The sequence below is a fragment of the Carlito syrichta genome, unplaced genomic scaffold (genome assembly GCF_000164805.1).
Source record: "Carlito syrichta isolate Samal-C Ts95f unplaced genomic scaffold, Tarsius_syrichta-2.0.1 Scaffold230150, whole genome shotgun sequence".
Classification (NCBI taxonomy): domain Eukaryota; kingdom Metazoa; phylum Chordata; class Mammalia; order Primates; family Tarsiidae; genus Carlito; species Carlito syrichta.
In genome coordinates, this window is record NW_007174246.1 from 192,973 (window position 1) to 210,576 (window position 17,604).

General features: G+C 44.5%; 1 protein-coding gene across 1 annotated transcript in view; it reads right to left on the reverse strand.

Moving 5' to 3' along the window:
* CACNA2D3 (calcium voltage-gated channel auxiliary subunit alpha2delta 3) overlaps positions 1–17,604 on the reverse strand; it is a 198,457-nt gene that overhangs the window by 143,945 nt on the left and 36,908 nt on the right. The window lies entirely within an intron of this gene.

The following is a 17,604-nucleotide window of genomic DNA, read 5'->3' on the forward strand; positions in this document are numbered from 1 at the left end:
GGGGGGGGGGGGGGGGGGGGGGGGGGATATAAAAGTTAACTCCTTGTTTGATATTAATTTACCGAGTGAACTTCTTTGTTCTAAAAGTACCAGATGCAAAAGAAAGTTTGTCCCCTCCTTGGAAGGTATATGTGTGGGAGAGGGGAGACCCTTCTCCTTTATTCTAAAGCTTCTGAAACACACTCTTTCATGACACAAGAAAGGTCATCTTACTTACATTAATCAAAAATCTAGTCATATCCTGCAATACTTTATAATTCTTCCTCCTCTACTTTCTGTGTCAAACCGACTCCATACTCCTTGGCTGGGAAAGAAAAGCATGGATCTCCACAGTTGGAATTGGGCCTGACTTCCTGGTAGCATTCTGCAGACACACAGGACCTTCCGTTTGCTATCGCACTGGCCACAGCAGTACTGAGTTAAGCATAGCTACTTTACCTGGAGTAGATGAGGGTACTGGGAATCACTGCCAGATTTAATGGCCATTAGGGCATTTCTCTGGAAAAGCTGATGAGTGCATTAATAACGGGGGAAGTGGTTTTCATTCTTCCCCTAAATCACTGGTGTTAGTAACCCTATAAGCCTACCATTTTATCGACCGGACGTTCTTGTGTTTGGATGTTCTTGTGTCTTGAGGCCCTTACTGCTGGATATTGGGGTGTTTATAATGTAGGAAAGTCTGCCCTCTGCTGCAGACTAAGGATAAGAAATCCCTTTGCAAGTTCATAAGATAATAGTCTATTGGAAAACAATATATGTACGTATCCTCTTTTCTTTTTTGCTTTTCTCTCTGGATTTGTCATCTTTTTATTTAATTGGGACCAATCTAAGTGTTTGGCCCCCAAACCATTTAGGACACTGATTGGCTGCCATGGAGATAGGTGCTAAAACCACACGGGGCATGAGGGAGAAAACCAGTGTCCATCTGCTGAAACAAACAAGTCTAAACTGGTCCCCCGGTGGGACCTAGGGGAGAATGACCAGAAGGGGCAGGTCTCCCATCGCTGTGGTACCAACAGGGCCAAGTGTCCTCCCTGGGCTTTTTTCTTCCTGGCCAACTGCATTTCAGAAACTCTGCAACATCTCTGGAGAGTCCTACTCCCACCACTGCACAGGAAGGCGCCTCGCCCCCAAGAGCCAGTGGGCTCTCACCACCCCGGTCAACCGTGCTTCCACTCCCTTTTCTTAGGTTTCCAATTAGCCCACGTTCACGGTCAGGTTTATGACATCAGATCCACTCCAGATGAAGAGGAAGGAAAGTGGTTCCCTCAGAAGCCACTGTAAACGATAGCAGATTAGCAGTTGGATCCTGTTATGGAAAGTTCCTGTGTGAATGGAAGCCCTGGTCCTTGTGAGATCCAGGCTTGGGCTGAGCAGGAAGAACAGGAACAGGGCCAGCAGCAGCAGCAGTGCCTTGCCTTGTGATGGGGGGAGGTGGTGTCATGTTGGAGGAGGGGACACAGGATGCTAAGACTTGGGACTGTCCCCCTGAGAAGCTAGAGACAGACAGGCGTTCTGAGCCTCTGAGAGCTCTAAGAAGCATTTCTGAGAGCTATGAGGCTCTCCAGAAACTCACGCAGCCCAGATCCTGAACTTTAAAGGCAGAACTTTCAGTTTATCAAGCAGCCAAATGGTAGATTTAAACTCTTTTTTGAGGAAGTTTTTTCTTTGTTTATTGCAAAGTGCTTCTTTATTCATTTATTCAACACATATTTATTAGACATCGACTATGTGTGAGGCACTAAAGATGTGAAGCCAACTAAATGGTGCTTCACTCTTTCCTAAGGACTTACTTGCATTTTAACACTCTAAATTTTGTTCTGTAAGGTCAATTTATTGCCCATCATGCACATGGGCAAACAGATTTTAACAAGTTAAATAACAAATTAAATAATAAGTTAAATAATATCGAATCGTCAGTATGGGAGAAGATACCCCACCTACCACTAGTACCTGTCTAAATGTTTATGTCTAAGCCTCATGTCATTCCAACCACTGTTAAATAAATTTTAAAAGACTCCAAGGTCCAGAACACCAATGTTCTCCATCCTCAGAAAAAGTGCCCACGTGTCTTTGTCAGAAGGGAAGATTGCAGTGGCTCTGCCACTTTACACTGCCCACATCACATTAGGCATGTGACCACGAGCAAAACGCCCAGCTGCTCCAAGCTACTTACTCAGTTGCAAAATGAGAAAAACAATAGACCTCCATAGCAAGGGTAGTTTGAGATGATTAAAAAAGATATCATACGTAAAATGGCAAGAACGTTTCTAAGCAAAAAATAAACCCTTAATATGTAACAAGCAAGATTCCTGAGAGTCATGCACTTTGTGGGAAGGCACAACTTTGTTGCATAGAATTGACTAACATATCATTTCTTTGAAATGAAGGAGCGCCTTCAATAATCTTGCAGGTCACTATTCTGAAAACCATAGGCAGGTAGGAGATGAGGAGGGAGATGCCTGTTGAAGATGATAGTGTCATACGTCTTTTAATGAGGTGTATCTTACAAGTTGGGAATGATGGTTCACCTCACAGTAACATTCATACTTCTTCATACTAAAGAATCCAAGGCCTTTTAGATAGCATTTGGCAAAAGTAGAATCAGCAGACAATCCTTGACTTCTGACCATTCCTAGACGTCTTTACTTATTTTTTAAAATATTCCCTCAGGAAATACAATACATTGCACAAAAAGGTATTCAAGAAAATCGAAGAGGTTAGAGAGTGAGAAAACAAAATATTTCCCATCACATTGGTCCATGAGCCACCATATTCCAGTAAATCCCTAAAATTTAATTTCACTGAAGGAAACCAATAGGGGCTAGGGATATTCCTCTGGAACTCCGTTTTAGGAATGCCCTTCCACAAGGTCTGCTTAACCAACTATGTGAAATGAGTCTGATATCCTTTCTTAGGGTCTTTGTTGGTGAGTAAGTTCCTTTAGAATATAAACAGTAATGTAGCAAACTAATTAATTTGGGTGAGAAAATGAAAAACCTTTGGGCTGTGGTGTAGATAAAACGGGTCACATGCTATGAGCCCAAGCCTACCTTTCTCCTTTTCCCCGTTAAAAAAAAAGCATGTTAGAAGGTCAAAGAGTAGAGCTTGATTAAAAAGGTACCTGTGCTATGAACTGCCACCATCCATTCCCCAAGTTTTCCTGAGTAATCACTTTAGTTTTCCTGTAAGGAACTCTTGAGCCCCACTCCCAGTAAGTATGGTTCTCATGACGTATGGCCATCCCTGGTCCAAACTTGGGCATGTGGTCTGAGCAGTGAGGGAGCCCATGTCACTCCAGGACACAGTGATTGACAGGTTCAGAGGTAGGTCCATGACCCATGCCAATGAACATGAAACTCAAGAGACTCAATCTGGGATGCCTTCCTAAAGTTGTCCAGAAAAGGAGGCTCTTATCTACTGGTGTTGCTAAGGAGATAGGATGTGGACTTGAAGTGCCTCATGGGCATCTTTGCCACTACTTGAAGAGAGTCTTCCTGAGAGTGAAGCCAACACAGAGAAAACAGAGAAAAGACATAGAATACAGAAAGTGTGGTTAGTGCACCTGGATCAAGCTGTGTCTGAAATCTTTCTACCTTTGGATGTTTCATGTACAACACATTCTCTCTACAATATCCCCCTTCCCTTTCTAAAGATTTTTTTAACACCTGGGTTGGGTTTCAAGCATTAAGTAGTCAATAGAGTTCCAACTTATATATATTTAGTGTCTTTATTTTTTTCTTTTTAAATGACCTACTTTTGTATTTATTTATTTATTTATTTATTTATTTAGAGTTGGAGTCTCACTCTGTCGCCCAGACTGGAGTGCAGTGGCACGCTCCCGGCCACCACAGCCTTGACCTACTGGGCACCGGCGATCCTTTCCTCCTCAGTCTTCCAAGTAGCTGCAACTACAGGCGTGCACTACCACGTCCAGTTAATTTTTGTGATTTATTGTGGAGATGAGGTCTTGCCAAGTTGCCCAGGCGGGTCTTGAACCTGCGGGCTCAGGCAATCCACTCACCTCAGCCTCCCAAAGTGCGGGATTACAGGCTGAGCCACCGAGCCTGGCTTAAATGACCTATTTTAAAGTACATGTTATGAGAAGTATTCAATATTGGTACTTTCATGATTATTCAGGAACATGCGATTTACAAAATGCCTCACTGCTCACCAAGATACACGACTGATGGTGTGTGAGCACAGCTCATCCCTACTCCCTCACTAAGTGACAGGAAAAAAAAAAACAACTAAACTCTTGAATCTCTAGCTCCCAGGCCAGGTCTCTCCTGTCCCATGCAGTTTTGAAGGGGCACAAATCCCAGGTCCTTCAGCTCCACGACTCCTTCTTCTCCTGTGTGAGGAGCTCGTTACCGGGGCCTAGGCATCGTATATGGCATTTGTTAGTGTATCTATAATCTGCAACTTCCTTTGAAAATGTGATTAACGAATTGCAAACGGTTTCCAAAGGTTTATAAACAGATACTTTCAGAGCCACAGGTAGGTTTGTAGTTTTTGGTGCCTGTTTTATGAAAAAAACATGTGGGGGAGAATTTAATAAGAAAAGATATTCTGTGCTATGAAATACTTTGAGGTGGAGTTTCAAATAAAGGCCAGATGTGGTGAACACACAAACAAGTCCTTGGCCTAGGAGGATGGGACAAGAAGGCACCCGTGCAAGGAGCAAGCTGGAAACATCCAGGGCTTGTCTGAAGTGCCAGGACCGTCCCCGTTGTAATTAATGGTCTAGATGCGAGTCCCTTTTTGTGCTACCTGCAGACTGATGTTGGAAGCACAATGTGATGGTCCAAGGTGATGGCCAAGTCGATTTAAAGAAAACAAAACACCTTTGCTTTTCCTGTGTTCTTTTAGAAAAGGCCAGAAGAAATCAGCTACACATTCCCATGCAGCCTCTGTGGAGCAGAAATTCTTTGTGCTAGTAATTGATAAACTGTCCGTGACGCTCAATGCTGCCAAGAGGAAGGCAGGAGATGGCAGTGGAAGGCTCCCAACCAGAGAGAAAGAAATTGCCGAAAGCTAATGACATCTAGAGACAGGGTGTGGCTGACACCTGGGAGCCAGCGATTGTCTGGGGCAGATGTTTCTCTTCCCAGGCAGCCACAGACCTTGGCTGGTAAAAACCTTTACCACCTCCTCCCAAGTCCTGCATCTCCCCTTCTCTCCGAGACTTAAAGGATCATTTATTGAGAAGGGACAGAGGCTTGCCTTTTCTCCTCTATACATAGAAATAGGGCCTAACCACCACCGGACACTTCATTCCTTCCCTTATTCATCTGTTCATTCCCTTATTTGTTCATTTGTTCACCTACACATCCCAAAATACTGCTGGGCACGTAATATTTCTCAGTTTTATGCCAGGTGCAGGCAAGCCTTGGGAAAGCATGGAGAAGCTGCCTGGGAAGGATGGGCTCCTGCCATCAAGTTGTTGATCACAACTCATTATCAGTGAATCAGGTTACATCAGGCAAGCCCATCTCAGAGAGTGGTTGGAGCCAGGGCCCTGGAGTCAGACACAAGTTCTAATCTGGTCTTCATGCTGTGTGTTCTGGGGCTAGCCGAGCAGCTCTCTGAGCCTCATTTTCCTTATCTGTAAGATGAAGGCACTGGCACTCAGATCACAGCACTGTAGTGAGAAGCAGACAGGTGTAGATGTGGTTGAGCGCAGAGCCCAGTACATCCTACGTCCCAATAAATACATTCTGAAAACATTCCCACTCAGCCAGTGCTGACACTACTGATCTAGTTACTGACTGACGAGACATGGCAGCTCCTGCTTCACGGCACTCACCCCTAGGGAGTCTGTTCCATCACAGAATAAAATGGTTTATTATAGTATCGTCGTTTATTAATCATCCCATTCTTTTAAAAAGGCTGTTCAACCTGACTTTCCTCAAGGTCAAGGTGAAGGCCAGGTAGACCTGTGGCAGAGTGATGGCTACTTCCTCTAGAATTTCACAGTTCTATTCCATCTTGCTAGTTGCAGATCAAGGTCTCTCATTATGACAGACTCAGAGGAGGTGGCCCCAGAGAAGGGGAGTCCCAGCAGCCTCTGTCACCCACTGCTCTCCTGGGGATCAGAGGCAGGGGCCATGAGTGTCACACTCTAAATGGTTTGAGTGTTTGCTATTTCCTTGTTTGCTTTGCCATCATTCATGTAATAACTGTTTGCTGTTGGATATTTGGAAAATAACAAAAAGTGCGAAAAGTGAAAAAAAAATTGCCTCTCACTGCTACCATACAGGGATCAGCTCCTGACATTCTGATATCTCCCAAGGGGTAAAAGCACTTGGGACAGTTGCTGTTTTCAGTTTTCAAAGTTTATTGTTTCTCTAACAAGGAATTTATAAAATGCAATAACCAGTTTGTTCTGCTTACCATGTGACTGCCTTCTAAAAATATTAAAAAGTCATTTTTAAAATATCTCATTTTATTTTAAAGTTGTGGGGTACAAGTCAGGATTGCGCACATAAGTGGTTTAGGTACAGGTGAAGTGTGGGGCCTCCCACTGGACCTCATTTCATCTGGATTAGAATCAGGCACCCTTACTGAAGTTATTTGCCCCTCTCATCAGTGTCCCACTACTGCCAATCCCTTTTTTATAGTATTAGGATAGGTATTCAGGGTCCACTTATGAGTGAGAACACGTGGTACTCATTCTTTTTTTCTGTGACAGATCACCGAGTATCATAGACTCCAAATCCACCCAAATTGCTGTGAAATTCATAATTTTGTCCTTCTTTATGGCTGCGTAATATTCCATCATGTATATGTACCACATTTTTTTATCCAGTCATTTTGATGGGCAGCACGGTTGGTTCCACAATTTTGCTATTGTGAATAGTGCTGCAATAAACATGGGTGTGCAGGTACATTTTTTGTAGAATGATTTGAGTTCCTCCAAGTGTATGCCCAGAAGGAAGATTGCTGGGTTGTATGGAAGGTCAATTTCTTGTTCTTTTAGACATCACCACGTTGTGTTTTCCATAGAGGTGGAATTAGTTTGCATTTTTTTCCTGCTGGGCAGCTCCCCCCTCACCTCCTCTCATTCTTCATGAAGCTTGCATGTTTCCGTGCCAGGCTTTGTGCTAAGTGCTGTATGCAACTCCAAGTGAGGATGACTGCTTCACAGCACATAAAATGCAGGGCCTGGGAACAGTAGGTCATGGGGTGACACGGCTGACAGGCAGTGGCGTTGAGGTTTAGACCCAGCTCTGCCTCATTTCTGAGTCACGGCCTTCAGTGACCCTCTGCCCTGCCTCCCTTAGGTAGCCTCCTCCTGGCCAACGCAGGCCCTTGGTCAGGCAGCAACTGACAACAGACAGGACAGAGTAGCCCACTGACAGCTGAAGAGCCACATCGGAAGTCAAATCCCACCCGCTGGCTATGTCTCTGTTAACAGTCAACTCATTCAAATTGCCCTGAAACTGGACTCCGTGACCAAGGATGCAAGAATCAGTTTTAGGTAGACAACAACTACAGGATACTGAGTGTCTGAGGTGACCTAAGAAATATGCTGCATGCCCATTTTATAACATCTTATGAAATTTCACCAGGATCCATCTCAGGGCCTCAGAGAAGCCTTGGATCCCTGCAGATATTATTTTAGCTAGGATTTACACCAAAATTTTGCCAGTCCCTTTGGTTGTGTTACTCCACAGTAGTCTAGACTTCTCTAGACAAGTTACAAGATGGGATGACATAGACATTATGCCAAGAGAGAAATTCCAATGAGCCTGTATTCCGAGATGAAACCCCACATATCACGGGAAGATGAGAAGCCCAGATACACCGCAGGGAAACAGGGCCATGAGGGTGTGTCAAAAACCAGCAGGAAGGTGGGAAAGAGGCAACAGGGCATGTCAAGACAACAAGCCCTTTCCTTTTTCTAAAAGGTACCATGCTCTTATTAATTAATGTTTTTAAGTGTCTCAGAGATTAAAAGTTCTATGTGCTCTCTTAGTATGATTACAAAATCCTTTTGATCACTATAAAAACTAAAACAGCTTTGGTATTTTTTAAAAAACAACAATTAACAGGCAGCTTGAAAACCTGAGTGACCTTTATCTTAATCAGTGTCCTCAGAGTAGGTAACCGTGAGTCACACGCTGTGTATAGGGAGGAGGCAGCCTGGTCCACCACTGATTTTGTAGGTCAGACACGTCTTACCACACCAAGGCTGGGTTGTAACTCCCATTCTCAAAAAGCCAGTCGGTCCTGTCATAGCAAGCTAGTCATAAACATTAAAACTGTGTTGAGTGGTTGGGATGGGAGGCACCTTTTGTAATAGCGGAGGGACAGAGAACTAACTGGGAACTCGGAAGGCAGGGGCGGGCAGCGGCAATGCCAGGCCTTCTGCCACAAGTGAAGAAGTGGTACTGTGAAGAGAGTCCTGCTCAGCAAGAAGAAAGAAGGCACACAGGTGCTGCATGCACAATGCAGACATGTGTGGGTGCCTGGGGAATGGATGCTGATGAGTTAGAGCACTCTGAGACAAAACCCTCTCTAAATTCTCCTGGACAAAAGTTGATGCAAGACAACCTTCTGAATGAATTTCAAATGAGTTTCAAATAGATATACATCAAGTTTCTGAGTACAGATTTGTGCCTTATTCCAAAGTTAGTTTCATAGAAGTTTTCAGATACCATTATGTCTTTTGAAGATACTATCTAGGCCAAAAAGAAAGTCTCTATCATTTGAAAGTATGTAGGTGACGTGCAGCGAGTAACTCTTTTTTTCAATTTACAGAACTTTCTCTGAGCAGTTAACTATATCAAAAGACCCTTGGGTATGTGGCGCTGTTAAGCGGTTTTGATTAGGGTTATAATTGGGCACAACAAATTGATTCTAGTTTTGAAACTGCAAAGACAATGACTTTCCTTATTCATCCAAGTAAAATCTGAAAACAGCACCAATTAACACTAACAAAATGTGTCAACATTCGAATGACAATGATGCTGAGGCTGACCATTCACTGTAGAGGGAGCTCTCTCTGTGATTCATTTTCTTTCTGCAGTCAATAGGACTTACACTGACTTCTATCCTGTCACCCCATTTCCAATGCCTCTCCCAACTCAGTCCTTGGATTTTTCTTCCTGCTGGAAAGAGGACGCTCATCTCACCATCTCAGCTTGGGGGAAGAACTGTCAGAACAGAGAGAGTTCTCTACTCCAGTTTCTATGCAAAGTGACATGAAGGGCAGGAAGTTGGCAGTGAATCTGCAAGTGAAGTAAACAGGAGGGAACCAACGAAATCCTTCCTTCCAAGCCAATTGCCATGCCTGATTTATGGCTATAATAGTATCAACCAATGTCAGAATGCAGAGCCTGTGTCAGGTGTGTGTGTGTGTGTGTGCGCGTGTGCGTGCGCGCACGTATGTGTGTTATTCTATTTAGGGAAATGCTTTGTCATAATAGCTTCACTTTGGTTTGCTCTTCCTGCTAAACGTTGTTGGAGACACTTGTGAGGAAGAGGAAACATGAGGGGATCCACCTCTGTGGCTAACTCTTCTATGCAGGTTTCCCAGGTCCTTCCAACTAGAGTCTGTTTCCTTCCTCACCTGGGGTGGCCCTTGTTCTGCACCATCCTGAGGACACAGTGTTTTGCAGCACAAACATGCATATGATCCCCTTGTCGCAATTTATGCTCTAAGCCCTATCCATGTCCTGACCACCAAACTGAGCAGGTTCTCATCTATCATCGGTCCATTCACTCCACTGGACTGGTGACCCAGCAAAACATTTTGTTTTGATTTTTGTGTGTCATTCCCAATTACAGTGATATGTCTTTTAAAAAATGTTTCTGGATGCACGCTGGTATGCATAAGCCCAAGAGACTTTGGATGTGATTCATGACTTGTAGGACAGTCAACTATTCCCTGCAGGGTTGACTGAGTGCTCTGTGCCTTATATTTGCCTGTGACCATGGACAGGAGCTAGAATGGATAAGTATAGTCACAGAATGAGGCCAGTTGGGTCAGACAAAGCAACCAGGGCCCATCAAATTACCACTTCCATTGCTTCTATCCTCTGTCTCTTAAAATGGAGTCACATCAATCATACCACTAGCTCAGTGTCAGCCACTGTGATACCTCTGCCGTTGATGAGGACAAGTGTCCCCTAAGCAGTCTCCATGCCTCGACTCTACAACCTCCAATCCATTCTCCAAGGTCCAGCCAGAGGCATTCTTCCAAAACCTAAGTCATATATCACTGCTTTGCCTGGACTCCTCACAGTTCCTCATGCCCTGTAGTGTGATACCCAACATTCCAGAACTCCACAAGTCCCCATCATTCAGCCTCTGCTTGTTGTTCTGGACTCCCCTCACCACTCCCTGCCTCTCACTGTACTCCCCTGCTAGCCTGAGCTGGCGGCTAAAAACATCAGGCCTCCACACATGCCACCCCACGTGCTCTGAACATTCTTCACACCAACTCAGAGTCAAGTGGCCAATCCTTGCTGACCCTTCAGGGCATTTGCTCTTCTGGGAAGTCTGTGCTGGTCTGGCCAAGTTGGCTCAAGTCAAGTCCTTCCCAAGTCCTTCAACCTCCCATGGTGGTCCTATATCCTCAGCCATCATATTGTAGTGCACATTCCTGGCTTACTTGTCTGTGTCTGCCATAGGTCCTGAGCATCTCTGGGAAAAAGACTATTTCTTATGCATCACTGGACCTGCAGTGCCTAGGATAGTGGCAAGCAAAGAGTAGGTTCTCCAGATTATGTGATGAATGAGTGAGCAGAGTGAATGAACATGTTAGTGTATGTATTCATTTAATAACTGCATGTATGACACTGACCTAGGTGCCTGGCCTGTTCTAGGCATTTTGTGAACATTAACTCCTTAAATCCTTATCACAATCTCATATAGTAGGCACTATTTTTGTCCTAATTTTTCAGGGGAGGAAACTGAAGTCAGGGAGGTTTGGCCCCAGATGTCTGGCCTCAGCAACTGCTCTGCTCCACAGAGAAACATGTACCAGTGAGCCTCCTATTCTGGAACTGAGATTGCTACCCAGCGCCTGCCTGAGATGTTTTCTGAAGGTTCAGGAAGGAGATGAAAGCAAGGTGACCTGTGGTGGCCATCCACCAGGTCCTTAGAATTCCACACACTGAGAGCAACCCCTTCAGGGGGGCAACCCCACTATGGAGCTTTTCTGTCCTCTCAATAAACCCTGCTTTCTAAGGAAAAAAAATGAATTTCACACTGAGCTGAGCTGAGTTTCAACATATTAACTCTCGAAGGAATCTTTTCCTTAATTATATAGAAATGTAGGAACATAATATTTATATTTGTATTTGAGCATGGATGAGCATGGGCTTCATTTAAGGGAAGTCCAACTTATGTTAATGTCAAACCTGCAGCAGTACTGGGAGTCAAAGAAACACCCTAACCCTTCACAGTCACTACCAGGTTCTCCCTCTGGAGCATAGCTAAAAACTTGGAAACTCCAGGGAAAGTCTTTTGGGAAAAATCAGGCATTTGGAAGAATCAGAAAAGTTTAATTAACTCTAACATATAGGATACTTTTCTGAAATCCTACATTTCTTCACTGAGGAGAGGTAACAATACTCTTCAGCTTCTGAATGTTCCAGATTAACCTCAGTCTGATTTCTCTCTCTTTTATCTGTTTATATTTCCCACTCCCAAGGAATTCAGCTTAGCTCACTGGGCAATCCTTTCTCCTTGGCTACATCTCTGCCAAACCAGGTTCCTGTCTCAATTTAAATCTGACTTTAGTGTTCCTTCCTTAGCAGAGGGGTCCTCGGGCTTTGGATTTAGTGTGGAATAAGTATGTGCGTGCGGGTGTGTGTATCTTCCAGCTGATGTTCTACATTTTTCTCTTGCAGAGTTGGCTACAGCTCTGTCTGGGGTGAGCTGCCTGCCTCAGTCTTGTGGATTTTGGTTTTGTAGTCATTAGACCCAAAAGAGAGACGCCGTTGCTGTGGATATGGAAAACAGCCCCTTGACTTGATTCTCAAGAGTCCCTTGCCCTTCCAGGAAGAGACAGGCATAGAAAGCATCAAATTTAAGACCTGCGCCCAGAGTGTCTTGGGTGGAGCTGGCAGGCCAGTCTGTCATTTGGATTTCTGTCACTGGCCAGCTAGTGCACAAAAGCAGCCAAGCCAATGAAAATCCCAGCTCCAGGTCAAAGAAATGATACTGGGTACCAGTCTGTCATGCCACCTAATGGAGGGAGGGGGTCATTGGTGCAAGCACAGTGAGGCTGAGAAGAACTTTCAGCAGAAGTCCTGCCTGGCTCAGTCAAACTCCTTTCTTGCCTCAATATTCCCAATGCATTAGTGTTTCGCTTTGCCTGACAAACATCCACAGAGAATGTGGAAACGGCATCTGGGAGGTGTGTTTCGAGATATACATGCCTGTCACATGATTATGAAAGTTGAGCAAAGAGTTTAATGGTTAGAGCACACCGCTCACTGGTCAGTGTAGGGGTGTGATAGGAACTGAATGTGCCAAAAAGCCCAGGGTCTCAACTCTTTTATTTGCATTCTTTGGCTCTTATCATTTAGGATTATGTAAAAATGACAGCTGCTTATAATTATTTGGGGGTTTGGGCTGCAATAATTAAAAACATCTGCCTTTATCTTACCGCTACCAGACTTAACCCCGCGAGGTTGGGTCTACGGAACTTCAAAGAGGGAAGCAAGAAATAAAAGAAAACTCCACACATTACTAACAAATTTCTAGTGATTCATTTAAATGTATAACCAGTTATTCCAACAGCCTTCAAACCTTTAATTATCTTTTAAATATATATAATTTGGGACTGCTAATTAGATAGCAATTTAATGCTCTCATGGGGATTCAGATGGAAGGTCTTTCTAAAATGTAAACTCCCAGAGGAATAATCATTGGCATTCAAATGATTGAATTCTTCAGTTATTCAAATGAGTGTGGGCATTTACCCAGTTGGGATCATTTGAATATTCTGCTGTCAGATCCAGCTGTAGGGTTTTACAGGACCCCTCCATAGAGAGAGGATAAGGCTAGGTTATCTCCCAGCCAAGTTCAACTCCCCAGAGAGAAACAAGATGGGCTCTCTGGGAAACCCTAACATCACTTAAGCAGTCCAGTCAAGTCTCCTCGAGGCAGATGGCTCTGCTTCCTATTTTTAAGGAGGAACAAACTTTCCTGGAATTTGCAGTTATGAAAGCTTTAACGCTCACTCCTCTGGCTTTCTCCACGGCTGGTCTGCCTCCTATTGTCTGGGCAGTTAACATTTTAATTAATAACTCTCTCCCCCTGGCAGACTTGCCACAGATGGAAGAGGCCAGGGTTTCATTTTGCCTTGAGCTTCCACTTCCTGTGTATTCCTACCCCTGTGGAGATGGTCCTTTAAATTACATAAAGATGTGTATCACATGGAGAAAAGCAATTGATCAATTAGATGACACTGGGCAATGATAGAAGCCAGCACTTGCTTCTCAGCCTCACGACATGGCTGGAGTTTGCATTCCTGAGTCAGGGCTAGTAGCTAGCAGCTGAGGCTCATTTACCCATGAGGGGAAGGAGGTGCAGACACATCTATAGGAATTTTTAAGAGATCATTATTCAACACATTGCCTGTAATTACATTTTGATGAGGTTTTTATTGCTAATTCATCATCCAAGATGGGGCATTCTAGATATGAAATTAATCTGGTAGAACAAAGGTCAGAGTGTGTCCAGCAAAAAGAAAAGCCCTTTCCTCATCAAATCCTTTCTCCAAACAATCATGTGGCAGAGAATCCTATCTCTAAACTAAATTCCCTTACAGTGTCTACTCTTGATTATTAATAGCATAAAGCCAACGTGCCCTGGTACTCCTAAAAACAAATGTGGATTATCCCAGGCAGGCTGGTGTGATGGGAACACATGCCTAGGAGTCTAAAACAGAATGGAAAGCATGCCCAATGCCATCATGTTAATGTAGAAGTGTATGTGGGTGCACTCAAAACCATATTTGGGGCTGTAGTCTACAGCAAATCAATTTTTGCAGAGAACTATCAGCCTGCTAATGTCTTGGTTTGAATTCTCTCAGAAGAAGCAGACTCTGAGAACAGGATTCCAGCACAAAAGTTGCTATTTGACAGGGGCTTCCAGGAGATACCTGAGGGACGTAGAAAAGTGATTCAGAAATGGGAAGGCAGCCAACATGGGGCCATCATCAGGCCTGTTACTACTGTGGGCACCTGGACCCATGGGGAACTCTAATAGCAAGTGGAAAACACACAACTCAGAGACACCCTATCTGAGAGGGGCAGTGCTCTCCAGTCTTTGGTTGAGGGAAGCTAATTCCACGTCACATCTGGCCTGCCACTTGCTGGGAGGAGAACTCCAGAAGCCAAAGAAAGTCTTCACCCAGGTGCTGGTGTGATACAGACTGCGCGTATAGGAATTGTCAGGGCTGATGGAGGGAGGGAACATCAACAATGGCTGCTTCACTAAAATGCCGTCTCAACTGGGAATTTGGCAATAAAACCTCAAGTCATCTGCCCTTCTTTGAAAGTTTGACCTACATCCACGAACAGATGCCAGGGTGGAGTGCATCAATCATTCCTACACCTCAAGGTCTCTGCGCATACTGTTCCTCAGCCTGGGCCACAATCTTTCTCATCCCTCAGGGCTCAACTTAAAACATCACCCTTAAGAAGGGCTCTCCCCGACCATCCAACAAAGGTAGGTACCTCTCCCTACTTTTTTGTTTTTTTCCAGAGGAGATCTTATCTGAAATGTTTAATAATTGTTATTTATCAGTTTATTTGGAAACTTTCCGAGAAGGTGTCTTCTTCATGAGACTGAAAACACTAACTAAAGGGAGAATTCTATCAGTCATATTTTATCATTACATCCTTAGCATCTAATATAGTGCCTGGCACCTGACAGGTGTTCAATAAACAAACACCATACGAGGGAAGAAAGAAAAGAAGGGAGGAAGGAAGGGAGGGAAATAAGGAAGGAAAAAAGGAAGGGCGGGAGGTTTCCAGCAGCACAGGAATGATCAGGTTGCTCACCCAGGTATCTGAAGGGCTTTCTGTTGCTCTCAAGTGGGCTGGACTGTGACTTCAAGTTCATGGGTTGCAAACCAGTTCCCTGCAGCCTTTCCCTGCTACCCAGTCCATAGCTAGACAACAGGTCTCTTATAAATTCTAGTCCTTATCAGTATTTCCACCCTGGTGCTTGATAACATGCGATTTTACAGTGTACTCCATTTCCTATGTGTGGTCTTTTCTCCACCTCCTTTGTCAGGCATCTCACCAGGCCCTGGATATACAAGGCTGAACAAACCACAGTCTGATCCATGTCTTCAGATTCCTTCCAGTGCAGAGATGGGGCAGATGTGCTGAGATATTTCTGCAATGTAGTGGGGAGCCTAAACTCAAAGGCAAGAGGCCCCGAGAGATAAGGACAAACCCCTCTGGGGATCAGGGGGTGAGGTTGAGAGGAAGGAAGTTTTACAAAGGAAGGGTGGTAGGCAGTGTCATATTGTGAGCTCTTTGAGAACAGGGGTCAGAGCCACACCCAGCAGTGGTTCTTAGACTTTGGGGTCCCATGCCTGTATCAGTCAGGCTACTCTGGTTGTAAGCAACAGATAACAATTATTTATCACTAGAGCAACAGTGGAATTTATTGGAAGGAAATTCTCTGCTCTCACTACAGTGGGAGATAAGTAAATAAATAATGAATAAATGAATGAATGAACTGATAGAGGGTCTCTCATTCTTTCCTTGTTTCTTCCTTCCTTCTTCCTTCCCTCTTCGCCTTCCTTTTCCCTTTCTTTCATTTCTCCTTATTTTCTTTCTTCTCTCTTTTCTGGCAGAGTTATGACTAACAAAAACTAACCTTCTATCTATTCCTACCTTTGTATCAGTCAGGACCCCACCAGAAAACAAACGGTATACTCAGGCTGGCTAATTAAAACGAGAGTTAAATAAAGAGGCGACTGTAAAGGTCTGGGTAGGGTGTAGGAAGCTACAAGAAATGTCGCAGTATCCAAAAGCTAGAGGGACAGAGGGAGGAGCATCTGCAGGAGGAGCCCAGAGAAAGAAAGCCACAGAGAGAGGGAAGCTGGTGGGACTTTCAATTGGGTTCAGCCAGTCCTGGAGGACACAGGGGTGAACACATGCCTGTCCCCGCCTCCTCTCCATTCTTGTAAATGTTCCTTCTTGGCAAACCCCAGCCACAGTCCAGTGCAGAGGAGTCACTGCTGTGTTCCACACAGGTTGGTGTCCAGTGGCCAGAAGGGTATTGTCTAGAGAGGCTGAGTGAGGTGTTTCAGCCCAACCTGGCATTTTGCCAAAGAACCTGAGACCACAGCTTCAGGATTAAGGAAGGTTCTCTCAGTGGAATAAGTTTAATTTTATGGGGGGTGGGGTTGTGGAAGGACATTGTCCATAGTTTGTTTTTGTTTTGTTTTTTTCCTGAAGATTGACCCAAATTTACTTTCTAACTAACACATTTCTTGGCCTAAGCATCAGGAAACATCTTTTTTTCCTTCAAATATTCACTTATTTAATTAATTTTATTTTTAAAATTGCTATTGTATATGGACCATCATCACATACAGTTATCCTCTCTGTGATAAGCACTCCATGCAGGGTACTAGGAGAATTTACCGAGCAAAGCACCCAAGGGCATTCATCATGGGGCCTGGCCCCTGAGACCCTACATAAAGGCAGTGTAATTACTGCTCCCCTATATGCTGCCATGTCCGGCATCCAGAGGCATTAGTAAGCCACTTTGTATGCACTCAAAAAAATGCCTATGAATTAATTCCCACACCCCACTGATCCTGCAAATGTCCAAGTGCATGCCTTGTCACAGAACTTAGGGGCCAAAAGGCTGTGGGTTTGACATCTTGAGGTTGGCAGAACAGAGAAGATCTCCCACCAGACAGAAACCCAGGCACCCCCATGGACTTCCTTAACCCCCCAGAACACCAGGTATAAACCTTCCCTTCAGAGCTGAAACATATCCACTCAAGTGTCTGGACCAGGGCAGTTTAAACAGTACCCTCCACAATTTCATCAAGAAGAAAGCATGCATAGTTCTGTGTTCTCTTTTGTCAAGTGATGAATTTCAGAAAGAACAGGCTTGCTAGGTGGGGGTCACACAGTCTTGTTTATTTTTTCTCAGAGAGTGCACTCTTCTGAGAAGATACTTTCTAAGCCTCTGTTAATTCTTTTGTACTAAGCGAAATGGACTCAGACCAGGCCCAGATCAGAGTGGCTAGACCCTGTTCTGAGAGTGTACATTGGCGGAGACACTCTGTACAAGGACTGAGCCCACGGTGGTGTCTGCGCGCCACCTACTGGGCAGTCTCTTTCAGTTCATCAGCAGCCTGAGAGCAGGGCAAGGAGGCTGAGAAGGAATTCCAATGTTTGAGAACCATCGAAAGGTTTGTAAATGCTAGAACCTCACACCATACACCCATACGGGCTGTGGCTAGCAGAAGGCAGGGTCCTGAGACCAGAGGGAGAAATCGTGGCCTGGTCTAGCCTGAGGCCTGCAGTCCTGGGAGAGCATGGGGACCCTGCTGAGTGGGAAGAAATGTCTCCCAGCATGGAGTGTGAATGCCATCCTCCTCCT